At 37.3% G+C, this 12,308-nt stretch overlaps 1 protein-coding gene across 2 annotated transcripts in view; it reads left to right on the plus strand.

The window, feature by feature from the left end:
* LOC106068693 (iroquois-class homeodomain protein irx-2-like) overlaps positions 1 to 12,308 on the plus strand; it is a 52,324-nt gene continuing 40,016 nt past the window's right edge. For both annotated transcript variants that reach the window (XM_056036215.1, XM_056036213.1), the window contains exon 1: positions 1 to 293. The gene's annotated coding sequence lies outside the window, so the exon portion shown is untranslated. The remainder of the gene's footprint in view (positions 294 to 12,308) is intronic.

A 12,308-nucleotide genomic window follows, 5' to 3' on the forward strand; every position in this document is an offset into this window, starting at 1 on the left:
CCAGCCCAACAAGACACCCCCCTCTAAGTTCTTCATTTTATCATTGGTATAGACCGGGCAGTTTTTTTTTTTTTGTGTGTTGACACCCACAGTTTGACCGTTTGACGTCAGTTCGGTCGCCAGTCACTAACAGGGTCCGCTTGTGGATACGTTGGACCAAGACAGAAACTTGAGGACAGCAGAAATTAAGACAAAAGTTTAACAACATTAATTCCTATAAGGACGTGGCTACAGAACAGTCTGATTGGGATAGAGATTAGCTGGAAAGGATCTATGGACTTGTTCTGATCTGGGTAAGTTATACTCACAATGTTAGATCTATCTTCTTAAGTCAAGTCTTAATGCCTACAAGAAAACAAACACCAGACAACATTCGTACTAACTTTATTTCTTTTTACTTTCTGACTCTTTTAGAATCTCTCTCTCCCTCTCTCTCTCTCTCTCTCTCTCTCTCTCTCTCTCTCTTTCCCTCCCTCTCAATAACTAATAGGTTCCAAATGACTTTCTAATGATATGATATTCTAAATAGTGTAGCAAATACAAAAAATGTTGAATATCTTAGTATCTATATTATAATATCCAACTTTGTACGTTGCTAAACACAAATATGACTGTATAATACTATTGAACTTTCAAAGTTGCTAAAAGAAATACCATTATATAAAAACAAGCCTAAACTCTAGATCTAAATGTGTTATGAACACATCATTAGATAACAAAATAACATTAAAACCACGACAAAATGTGTCATACAAATGCAAAAAAATACAAATTGAAACCCTAACTACATCTATGAGCACCCCCCACCCCCACTATGTAGGCAGACACAATGTACAACATTCTGATATATAGTTCCTTCATCTTACTTTCATTCCTAATTTCCTGTGACATCCAGCGGCGTAGCCACAGATTTTACTAGTTTATCTTAATGTAAACAAAGACATTTCGTCTTGAGTGCCTACGAATGCTTGCCAAACTCTGAACACTGTGACTAACTCTGAACACTGACTAACTCTGAACACTGTGACTAACTCTGAACACTGTGACTAACTCTGAACACTGTGACTAACTCTGAACACTGTGACTAACTCTAGATCTACTTTTATTCATCAGGAGTTCTTTTTACAAATAGGCCTACTATATAACTTTAAGATCTCTGTCTTACAAATTAAATGTACACTCCGCCCTACGTACCCAACTACATTATGATTAGTGAAATTAATGATAATAATAATAATAATAATATTAATAATAATAATAATAATAAATTCCTCGGTGGAAACTGATAAAGGGACTACGATGAATTTTTCTTCCCTTTAATTTCGACCCTGGCTTCGCCAGAGAATGAATACTCGTTCTTTTCTAACATAATAATAATAATAATAATAATAATAATAGTAATAATAATAATAATAATAATAATTGCATTCTATCTAGACATTGTTTATCTCTGTGGTAGATTGCTCCCGATTTCTTCCAGTTATTTTTCCTCTAGACTTCATGCCAGTAGATCTGGTGAAATAGTAAAACTAGATCAAGACTCAATCTCGACAAGGTCCTTCAGTAGCTATGAGAAACATTCACAAAACACAACCATACAGTAACTACTAATGCGTTAGTCAACTGTGTCTAGACATCAACACTATCAGAAGAAATCGATCTATTGATTGGTGATGTCTGTATTTGTAATGTAAAATCACCAAGTAAAATACAACAACAACAGTAGAATCAATAAACTGCCAGAACTCTTTTCTTTTATGTTCTATTGTATGTTCTAATGTATGTTCTAATGTATGTGTCGCACAGACCACAGAAGAACAAAAACAATTATTGACTGCTGAAAGCATGTCTTCTCTGTCTCCTACTTCTAAACCATCATTTCATGGGTTGTATACTTTCTATCAGTTCAGTTCTTTCAACTTCCTTGCAGCACCTTGCACAGTCTTCATGGGTTCTAAAAGTTGGTCCTCCACTGGGTGGAGCCTGGACACTGGACTGTGACTGGACGAGTATTTCGAAAACGGCTCTAACGATATTCCTAGAAATGTGTCAGTTTATGTATAAGGGGGAAACATTACTAAATGTTTGGCAGCACTCTGAAAACTCTGGTTTGATCGCTATAACTTTTTGGCAGCACTCTGAAAACTCTGGTTTGATCGCTATAACTTTTCAAAATATAATAAACGTATAATGAAATTAGGCAAATTTTGGCTTTCAGCGGTTATTCCCACTATCGACTCCAGATGTTTCTTTGTATTCAGTACAGTAGGGTGTAGTGGCTGAGTGGTTAAGCGCTTGGCTTCCGTACCTGGGATCATGGGTTTGAATGTCGGTGAACATTGTGATTTTGAATTTCGGGATTTTTCAAGTTCGCCCCTGAGTTCACCCTACTCTAATGGGTACCTGACTTTAGTTGGGGAAAGTAAAGGCGGTTGGTCATGTCCGGGGCTAATGACACCCTGCTCGTTAACCGTTGGCCAAAGGAACAAATGACCTTAACATTTTCTGCCCTATAGATCTCAAGGGCTGAAAGGGGAACTTTATTTTATTTTTAAAAATTTTATTCAGTAAAGAGGTGACTAAATAAAGAGACCGGAGACATATATATATATTAATATTATATCTAGTTTTTCTCTACACACTATACAAAAATATTCTGAAACCGGCTGTTATTGTGTAAAGTTGTTACAAGAAGTAAAGTTTTCTTTTGAACGTGACCTACCTATATAACATATAATATGCATGATATAAATTATATAAGACTATAACTACCGTCAAACAATTTTGTAGATAGGAAGGATCTATTAAAATCAATTACAGAGAACAATCTAAAAACATATGATGATTAGAATCAACAGGCTTGAAAATTTTGGATCTAAGATTGCTGAAACGGCAGAACTTAATGCTTTGGAATCTCTATGGAAACATAAAAGGAAATAAGCTTTATATCATAGATTTGCCTGACTATATAGTTTTGTGATTAATAACCTATTCTATTTAAAATCCGTGAAATAGTATTATATTTTCTTAACTTTGAAAACTAAAGGTCATTACTTTTTTTTAGACAAAAAAGCGATTTCCAAGAATCATAAGTCGAATTCCCTTTCAGCTTGAAAAAGAGTTACGTAATTACATAGACATAAATAAATAGAGACTGGCCGATAAAAGAGTTTTATGAAACGAAAATTTGTGACTTGCAATTTTGTGTACTTTAGACTGAAGACTGAAGATCATGCACATTTTCTGAATTCGGAAATCCGACAACAATAGATATACATGTTTTCAAGTTACATGAAATATAGGTCTGTGAAGTTGACGTCCATGTATACTCTGTTCACCGCCTTATTATCTGGACTGTCATAGAAGACCATGATTGTATAAAACTCACTGGAAAGATTTCTTGCAGTACTGAAGCCGTACATGAAATAAATAGAATGCGAACTTATGGACCGACATCAGCTTCAATAAAGGTGGATTGGATTCATTATTTTTGTCTTCCTTGTTTTCCCATTCATCGCTGCATTGATTATTGACGAGAGCTCATGTTGACAAAGGTGATGTCGTCAACCTCATGAAGCAGCCAACTGACAATCGTGTCAGGCTCAACTGTAGTCTAGATTTTGTCCCCCTCCTTTTCACAAAACTGGAAGAAAAATTTAAAGAAATAATACACTAATTGGTTATTCCCCCCATCCCCCTTTGTATTTTTGTTTTACTTACCTCCCAATCAACTAGAAACGCACCACACAGAATGTTTGGGAAACAACAACTCTTTCTACTTCCTGCACACTCAGGTTCTTGATGCACTCTGCAAGGGTATATATATATATATATACTGCATGTATTACACAAACAATGTCCCGTAAATATTTCCTTGTCGTCAAACTATGCTTCATTGAGCAAGTATATACTTTCAATTCTTTCTTTTTATTCTTTCAGTCAAATAAATGAAGTAAATTTATACGAGTTATTGTTTTGTATCACTTTATACCTACTGTTAACTCCTACGCCCCCGCCCCCTCCCGGAATATGACGAGGTCAGCACTACGACCATCCGCCGTACCTTTCCTTTCCCCTAAATAAAATGTCCGGACTCTCATTACAGACAGGTGGACTTGGGGACTTCTTAAAATCTCCCCTGAAAAAAAAATCCCAGGCGTCTTTTGAAAGACATGACTTGGGCTCATAAAACTATACTGGTGACTATACCATTAACAATACAATATATTCATCTTTGTAGTTACCCAAATTTAATTTCATTTTCTTTTACTAATAAACCTTGTGAATGTGTATCATTGATATAGACCCCACCGGGTGTCTTCCTTCTGGTCTATAGGGCTGATGATGTAAAGGTCATCTTTTCTGTTGCCAACGGTTAATGAGGGTATTATGTGGCCAGCACAACGACTAACCTCTTTTACTTTTCCCCAACTAATGACAGGTACCCATTATAGCTGAGTGAATTCAGAGGCGCCCGAAGATCCCGAAATAAAAATCCCAGTTTTCACAAGGATTCGATCCCCGACCCCGGTTCGGAAGCAAAGCGCTCTACAGCTCAGACACCGGGCCTCCATCATCATTAGTGGGACATACATATATATGTGTGTTGTCCTTACATTGTATAGTTCCTCTCTCTCTCCGCCCCCTCGCTCATAGTATCCGCTTTTCTTGCACCCCTCCTCCAATTTTTTATGCACTAAATTAGTTACTCGTAATAAATTGTTTTCTTTAATCTCTTTGTTCTGAAGCCTGTTATTAACACCGATCTATTACTGCTAGGGCCCAACAACTAACTTCTCACTATTATTGTCAATCAATTCCAAACTTTTTTCATCCATATTAAGTCTCATTCAACAGGCATTTTTTTTTGTTTGTTTTTCTTTTTTATAATGCTGACTTTTTTTTTGGTATTATTTTTTTTACAAGAAAGTTTTTGCGAGTCTTTTAGCTTGATCATTGCACTCGAGTTTGCCTCCCTAATACTTATCGTCTTTGATTTTGTACCGAGCAGATATTTTAGTGGAAAGACAAGATACATTAAGGAGTTTGCTTTAACTCGTAGACAGTCCCTGCGGGTCGGTCTGTTATACTCTCACATACTACCTAGAAAGTCACGTGCCTACACAAACTCCCCTTTGAATCCTGTTTTTTTTTTCTAAAGTTTATACATGTCTGTACAGTGTACGTGCAATGTCCAAATTTTGTTTAATTGTACAATTTTGGAAGACCTTAAGTAGCTGATGCATCTTACGAACACGCGACAATCCCCTCTACATAGTAGATCTATATGTATCTATTCTATAAAACATTATACACTAGTGTTTTCATATAAGACTTTCAAATCTTGTACAAAAGGTGAATCTGTAAGTGAAGCAGTTAGCTTGCTTAATTTAAGAAAAAAGGAAAGAATTCGCTCCTAGAAGACCAAAAGTTGCCTTAACGTTTATTTCAAGCACAATACAGGCCATGCTAAAATCAGAGGTTTAACAGCGCTTTTAGTTTTGAAGATCAAAACGTGACAGACGGACGGACAGCACTAGAGCAATATTGGCAATGCCATTCGGAAGCCGGTAAACATGTCATCGGAAATTCAACTTTCGTCTCTAAAACTAAAACAGATGGCACTTTAAATACAATGTAAACTTATATAGCACAAAAACACTCAAGCTTTCCTTGTAAAAGAGCGTTGGCTATGTGTCTGTGTAAGTCTACAGCATGGTAGGCTGTGTATGTGTGTATGTGACTAGTTGCTGAGGTCAAGTTTATTCTTAAAAATGTAATGGTTTCAAATCAATTGTAAATGTGGTCTCTAGTTGTAGTGCTATTACATTGTGAACAGTGGGCACTGAACTCGATTCCTCGTTAAATACAAGTCTAGAACTCGGAAACGGAATGTAGGGGACACATACTCGACAAGTTCCCATTGTCCTAGGTGAGGGAGGCATTTCTCAGCTTTGACCACCCAATAACGAACTAAAAAACTCTAAATCCTGGCTTCTGTTGCCTAACATGGGAGTCGCCCCCTGAGAACTATTCAACAGCCTGTGACTCTTTAGGTCTGTGATAGGCTAACTATGGCACGTGGACCAATTCAGGCCAATTTGGTTGTTAGTTCCGGGCAGCCAAATGTTTTGTACTTCTAGATATTTTCGGTAGGTCTTTAAATGTGGTGAAATCAGACTTCCGTGAATCCCAATGAAATAATCCATTCAAACAATTATTTGTAACGTCCAAGAGCTCTACATCCACAATTCAGTTTTCACATTTTAGTTTCCCAAGCTCAGAGAATTTGTGCATTTTTTTTATCAACTTCATATATTTGTGAGAAATGAGGCTGTCCGCTTGTGCCAGCTTTAGATTGACGGATGAATAGAATACTAAATTAGGACGAACGAGTATCTAAACACTTGCAGCTTCAAACACATTACTTCTAATAGTTATAGCATTAAATCTGATGTTATTTGTTTTTAAATTATGGTTCGCCAAAATGTTTCCTAAAACTTTGGCCCGCTCCTGAAAAGTGGGCCCATCATTGCTTAAAGTAGTTTGTATAATAATAATAATAATAATAATAATAATAATAATAATAATAATAATAATAATAATCTCTTTTGTCCGTATAGAAATTTGTCTTACAATTTATGCATTACACCAAACAAAAAACATTATAACTATAAGAAACCAAAATTTACCAGACTCACTCATAATTTACATGTGACAAAGTTTATATCAGATTGTTCTTATTTAATGATTTGATTGCTAAGGGAACAAAAGAGTGTTTGTGTCTGTTTGTCTTTGCTATCGGTGTCTTGTATGGTAAAATCACAAAATCCTGACATAAAGGGTGATTCTTTATTTCTAGGATCTTGTTAGCTTTTTTATTGATGTTTGTCTCAAACAGCTGCCCAAATGGGGTTTGTTTTTTGCCAATTATATAGCCCAGGGTCAGTGTTAATTCTAGAGGACCTTATTAATATCAACTCCTTGCGTTCTTTTGAAACTTTTGTTGTATGGAGGGTTCATTTCTTGCAACTGTAATTTGTCCTTTACTTTTTGTTTTGCATGTCTAGTCTGGATGTGAGGAAAGAAGTTACAGTTTATTTGCGCCTTTGGTTTAATAAATTGTGTTGCAAAAATGGTAATCACATGTATGTATATCTGCAACCTAGAAAGAGTACCCACAAAAATATAATTTATCGTCTGTAAAAAGAAAATAACTTAAGGTTAAGTAGAAATGAATAGATTTCTATTTAACAAAACAAAATTAAATCAACTTTTCTTTTTCCATATCGTAGTTCACTGAGCGCAAAAGAAAAAACAAGCAAAATAAACAAAAAAAATCTTTTAAAAAAAAACAAAAACAAAAGCAAAGTATTCCGCCCTTAAAACTATATCTATCAACCATGGGCGTAGCCAGGATTTTTTTTCGGGGGGGGTGAATTTTTTTCTCCCCCCCCCCGACCCCCCCCCCCCGCGAAAAAAAAATTATATGTATTTATGTGTGTGTGTGTGTGTACATAATCTTTATTACATTCTGACCCTTCATTCTTTCGGAAGACGTTTATTGTGCCCTAGAATAGGTTCTTCCATGAGTTAGTGAAAAAATTGTAGATTCCCCGACATTACTAGCAAAGGGGTCTGGGGGAGCGCTAGGAGCTCCCCCAGCGCGGGGCGAAGCCCCGCCGCCAAGCACTATTTCTGATATTGAAAACCAACAAAATGTATTCTGAGGTATCTACAGTGCATTTTCCTGCTATTAAAAAGTTCTATTTAAAAAACCTAATGTGCTATTCTTACTGACTTAGACCCTCCCTCGTCGTTCGGCGCATTTGCCATCAAGCTGTTTCCATAAAATTGTGGTCTCCCCGCCATTACTAGCAAGGGGTCTGGGGGAGCGCCAGGAGCTCCCCAGCGCTGGGCGAAACCCCTCCGCCAAGCACTATTTCTGATATTGAAAACCAACAAAATGCATATTCTGAGGTATCTACGGTGCATTTTCCTGCTATTAAAAAGTTTTATTTCAAAAACCTAATGTGCTATTCTTACAGACTCAGACCCTTCCTCGCCGTTCGGAGCATTTGACGTCAAGCAGTTTCCATAAAAATCTGTCACTGGTAATGTCTGAAGCCTCTTCCCACCTACCATGAGGACCTCCATGAATGAGTGGCGTCAAGTTGTACTAGGATATCATTGCAACTCTTCTTATGCGTAATTCATTTTGTCGGAGAACATGTCCCGCAAACTTCATGCGTCGTTCTCTCACAATCTTACTAAGGGGTCGACTCCCAGTTCGGCATAGGATTTCCTTGATTTAGATCCGATCTCTATAACTGACTCCTGAAATCTGTCTTAGCCATCTTTGTTGAGCTATATTTAGTGTTTTTCGATTTCGGTAGATGACTATTCACTGCAGTTTATTAAGGGAGCCCTGCCACTGGTAAAAATGTGTAACCTCTCTTGAATACGCTCTTGGAATTAAGTGACTGTAGTTTGCATTTAGATTTTATATCGAAAAGAGAAGTTTTATCGTCAAAATCTTCTGTTGGGGGTTATCCACCTCAAAATACTCTGTAGGGGAATCTTAGACTCAAAACCATCTGGAGGGGTTTTAAACTTTAAAAAAAAAAGCCATCTGTAGAAGAAACTCAAAACCCCCGATTGGCTTGTCTACGCTCAAATAATTTTAGTGTGTAATTTGCTTTTTTTTTATATTGAAGATGTATTTTTAGCACCAAACCCCTCTGAATGGGGGTTTAAACTCAAAACCCCTTTCGGCAACGCTCATAGCATTTTGAGTGCGTAATTTGCTTTTTTTCTTACACTGAAGATGACGGGGGGCTTAAACTCAAAACCCCTTTGACTACGCTCATAGATTTTAGAGTGAGTAATTTTCTTTTATTTATATTGAAGAGGTACTTTTTAGCTTCAAACTCCACTGGAAGGAGTTTAAACTCAAAACCCCTTAGACTACACTCATAACATTTTTAGTGTATAATTTGCTTTTTTTTTATTATTAAAAAGAGGTATTTTTTACAAGGGGGGTTTAAACTCAAAACCCCTTTCGGCAACGCTCATAGCATTTTGAGTGCGTAATTTGCTTTTTTTCTTACACTGAAAATGACGGGGGGCTTAAACTCAAAACCCCTTTGACTACGCTCATAGATTTTAGAGTGAGTAATTTTCTTTTATTTATATTGAAGAGGTACTTTTTAGCTTCAAACTCCACTGGAAGGAGTTTAAACTCAAAACCCCTTAGACTACACTCATAACATTTTTAGTGTATAATTTGCTTTTTTTTTTATTATTAAAAAGAGGTATTTTTTACAAGTGGGGTTTAAACTCAAAACTGAGTCAAAACCCATTTAGCTACGCTCATAACATTTTGAGTGCGTAATTAGCTTTTTTTTATATTAAAGAGGGGGTTTATCGTAAATTTTAGACGGGGTTTTAAAATCAAAATCTTCCTTAACTGTGTTCTTGGAATTAGGGGATTTTCGTTTGCATTTTTTTTTGTTTTGTTTTATAGAAGAGGGGGAGTTAACTGCAAAAACCACAGGTAGGGGGTTTAAAACTCAAAACCCCTGGTAGGGGGTTTTAAACTCAAAACCCCTAGTAGGGGTTTTTAAACTCGAACCACTCTGGTAGGGGTTTTTAAACTCAAACCCCCCTGGTAGGGGTTTTTAAACTCTAACCCCCCTGGTAGGGGGTTTTAAACTCAAAACCCTTTTGGTTGTGCTAGGGCAAGTGATGGTTAAGTATTAAAATCTCACCTAAAATAAACAAAATCAAAGCAAAAAATCAGTCACTAAATTCCGACTCCCCCCCCCAAGGGAGGAATTTCATTTCGGGGGGGGGGGGGTTTGAACCCCAAGAACACCCCCCCTGGCTACGCCCATGCTATCAACAATGTACAAGTTATTTCCCTTATTATTCGATATCAAACAAAATAATTACCAATAATTCATTGTCTGATTGGGTATTTTTGTTTATTGATTCATGTTTTGTTAGGTACAATAAATAATTGTTTAATCAACTTGATCGGAGAATGCGTGAGGGAGAAATAGCCTTAAAATCCATTTAAGGGGACTAAACCCAATACATTTATCCATATATGAGGAAATACTGAGGGATCAGTTTCCCTTGTTGGTATCAAACAAAATAATTAATTACCAGTAATCAAATGACTAATTGGTTACTTTTTTTTAAATTGATTCATGTCTTGTCTATGCCAATGAATAATTGTGCGAAGTTTCAACTTGATCCGAAAATAGGTGTGGTAGAAATAATGTGTACACACTTTTTACCAGACATACAGAGTGAGTTGGTATAAGTTTTGTCTGCTATATTCAATACTCAATACAAAGCAAGAACTGTCAACTAAGCAACAAACATTAAATAATATATATATATATAAACTTTTATTTGAGTGTATTTACATAATGAAGAATAAATAGTATACACTGAAGTGTAGTAGAGCACTGCCTTCTTATTTGACCATGAAGAACAGCAGTTCATTGCTCCTCCACACTAGTCTTTATTGGATACAATGTTCTCCACCGTTTTTGTTTTTAAACGCATTCCTATAAAAGTGTGTTTTTCATGTTGACCAATATTCTATTCCAATCCAGTTTAGTCTAGGCCGGATAAAAAGAATTTAACGTTTTATAACAATAGTTTGGCAGCACATAGCATACAGCAGACCATCGTACACAGCAACACATAATCACACTCTGGGCTAGGCCTTACTAGTAGACTCGTGCTGCCCACATAGAGAGCACCAACAGAGTAGATTCTCAGTAGATCAAGAAGTCTACTGTAAGACACAATTCGATCGTTCCGTAATTTAATAAAAATATGAAGATGGAAAATAAGCTTAAATTAGTTGGTTTGTTTTGTTTCGACTAAGACTAATTCGCGTCGACTTTAAATAACAATTTAACTTATTAATAGTAAAGATACTTTATTAAATTTCATAATTTATTGCAATGTGGTGCCGGTACATGCGTTGAGTCTGTGATTATCATAGGCGTTTCGATGTACTTCAAGGCCACTGGGAACTCCCTACCACTGGCTCAGGGAAAGCAAATCTTTCTTTATTAAAATGTTACAAGAAAATGCTATTTTTTTACATCGATTTTTTTCTGTGGGGGGTCCTTATTCCAAGACATAGGACTAGATACGAAACCGAAGGCCAAGCACCCCAGGGAGACCCTCTTATTTTCCTTCCCTGTATCTCATCGCACGGGAGTAAGTCCGCCATTGTAAAGGCTCTTGAGAAACGATGTGTGGATTATGATAAGGCTGTTTGGGCTCTCTTCAGTCCCGCAAGTGCAATGCACTCAGATCTGTTCTATTCGACTTCTCCAACGTTTCCACCTTAGGCTGAGAAACTTGTGCCCGGGTGTACAAATACCAGTCTCTCTTTAGGCGTTCACTCCAATCTTTGCCCGGGTGTACAAATACCAGTCTCTCTATAGGTGTTCACTCCAATCTAGCTGTTCCGATGAAATTGTACACATTTGAAAAATAAGCCAAACAAGACTGGACAAACAGAGAAGGAAGGACAGAAAGGACAGAAGGAAGGACAGACAGGAAAGAAGGAAGGACAGACAGGACAGAAGGAAGGACAGACAGGACAGAAGGAAGGACAGACAGGACAGAAGGAAGGACAGACAGGAAAGAAGGAAGGACAGACAGGACAGAAGGAAGGACAGACAGGACAGAAGGAAGGACAGACAGGAAAGAAGGAAGGACAGACAGGACAGAAGGAAGGACAGACAGGACAGAAGGAAGGATAGACAGGAAAGAAGGAAGGATAGACAGGACAGAAGGAAGGATAGACAGGACAGAAGGAAGGACAGACAGGACAGAAGGAAGGATAGACAGGACCGAAGGAAGGACAGACAGGACAGAAGGAAGGATAGACAGGACAGAAAGAATGGCAGACAGGACAGAAGGAAGGACAGACAGGACAGAAGGAAGGATAGGCAGGACAGAAGGAAGGACAGACAGGACAGAAGGAAGGATAGACAGGACAGAAGGAAGGACAGACAGGACAGAAGGAAGGATAGACAGGACAGAAGGAAGGATAGACAGGACAGAAGGAAGGATAGGCAGGACAGAAGGAAGGATAGACAGGACAGTTAGAAGGACAGACAGGACAGAAGGAAAAACAATGCTTTGACCTTGTAGGTGGGTGTTTATAAATCTTATATTTACTCACTTTGTCTGAATAGATCACATTTGGAACACCTTTTTTTCTCCCAGTTCCCATGCTCGGTTCAAGTTAGAACTTCGTAGGCTCTAAC

This window comes from Biomphalaria glabrata, chromosome 7 (assembly GCF_947242115.1).
Source record: "Biomphalaria glabrata chromosome 7, xgBioGlab47.1, whole genome shotgun sequence".
Taxonomy (NCBI): Eukaryota; Metazoa; Mollusca; class Gastropoda; family Planorbidae; genus Biomphalaria; species Biomphalaria glabrata.